Source organism: Alligator sinensis, unplaced genomic scaffold (assembly GCF_000455745.1).
Source record: "Alligator sinensis unplaced genomic scaffold, ASM45574v1 scaffold1092_1, whole genome shotgun sequence".
Classification (NCBI taxonomy): domain Eukaryota; kingdom Metazoa; phylum Chordata; order Crocodylia; family Alligatoridae; genus Alligator; species Alligator sinensis.
In genome coordinates this window covers 1,612,109-1,613,763 of record NW_005842252.1, presented here as the reverse complement: position 1 = coordinate 1,613,763, position 1,655 = coordinate 1,612,109, and the positions used below count along the sequence as shown (strand labels likewise).

General features: G+C 39.2%; 1 protein-coding gene across 12 annotated transcripts in view; it reads left to right on the top strand.

Annotated features, from left to right (window-relative positions):
- The window catches only part of TBCK (TBC1 domain containing kinase), a 187,895-nt gene that overhangs the window by 16,520 nt on the left and 169,720 nt on the right, over positions 1 to 1,655 (top strand). The gene's annotated exons all lie outside the window — the stretch shown is intronic.

Here is a 1,655-nt window from a genome sequence, read left to right as displayed (position 1 = left end):
ACACCCAAGAAGAACTCCGACAAATGGTCATTCAAAGCCGTATAGCCCTTGATTTTCTCCTTGCTGCTCAAGGGGGAGCTTGTGCGGTTATCGGACCAAAATGTTGTGTTTGGGTTAACAGTTCTTTTACAATAGTACAAACCCACCTCAATGATGCAGCTGTCCATATCCAAAAAGCCGAAGATATAGCTAAAATCCCCAAAGACACATCTCTTAGTTGGCTCACTAATTGGTTGCCTTCCCTTACAGGATGGCTTAGACCTTTTGTATTAAGCTTAATCGGAATTGTTATAACTATAATCTGCCTGTTGTGCTGTTTTCAGTGTCTGTGCTCTCTAGGACAACAGTTTATGCAAAGGCAAGTAAAAATGTATGGTCAGTTTGTACAAATATCCAGCATCAATCATCAAAACCTAACCCCACAAGAAGTTAAATACCTAAAAGTGTGTTCCAAAATTTCTCCTGAAAAATTGGAACAAAGGGAGGATTTGTAGTGCGCAGGTTTGTTATTACCCTGAAATAGAATAGTTTTCTGATAAGCATACTGTTAGGTTTACAATAATTTAGATTATTAAGAAGTATTAGCTTTTGTGGTGGGAGAAACCTCCCTAAGGTTCGTTGTTTAGCTGTAATTTGATTGACAGACAACGCGGGTAAAGAAAGACAGCTGTTTATTTGCTCGAGCAAAGACCATAAAGCCAGCAAAAGGCAAAATGCCCCCCCCCAAGGGTGAGGTGATCTTTTATACTTATTACAACAAGGCAAGACTTTATGGTTAACAAAAAAAGCAATACTTGGGCGGTGCTTTTTAAATCTTTGTAACAGTATATTTTTATTAAGCTGAACTAGCACTTTTTAAAAAGCTAAAAGTTAAGTAACAGTAACATTATAATATGTTAGCAAAACCTTACACAGTAGTAGATACTTCTCAAGGACACAACCAGTGCACCCAGAACAATGGTTTCCCTGTCTTATCTTACTTCTTGCTGTAGCTGATTTTTCAGCACACAGACACAGAGATACTTGCTGTTTTTAACTCAGAAAATGCTTAATACAGTTAAAATGATTACTTGACACAAGCAAAGGCTTAGCTATCAATCTGCCTTGTGGTCAGCTGCATTGCTAGGCCACAGGTCATGCCTTGTATTCAGCTGTAAAGCTAATACTTCTTAATAATCTAAATTATTGTTAACCTAACAGTATGCTATCAGAAAACTATTCTATTTCAGGGTAATAACAAACCTGCGCACTACACTTTGCATGCCATGCTTTGGTACACATGCCTGGGGTTGCCTCCCCCTGGCCTAGGCCTTATCAAAGGCAAAGCTTAAAAGTCTCTTTACTTTCTTTTTCTTTCCACTCATTCCTCTGTAATGTCAAGACAGCATGGCAATGGAGGAAGTCTTGTCATTTGTGGGAAGCACAAATAACTAAGGAAGTTCCACAAACAGTATTTTGAACTTCTGAAAATCGTAATTGTGGGATTCTTGCATGTAGGGGGTTAATAAAAAATTTCTCCTTTTTCTTTAAAATCCTGCTGACTTACTTTGACAATGACCTGGTCTTTGCTATAAGTCTAAAGTTCTTCTGAGCACTGCTTACAGCTACCTAGCTTTCCCCACTGCCTTTTGTGGCCCCCCCCCCCCCCCCCAGCG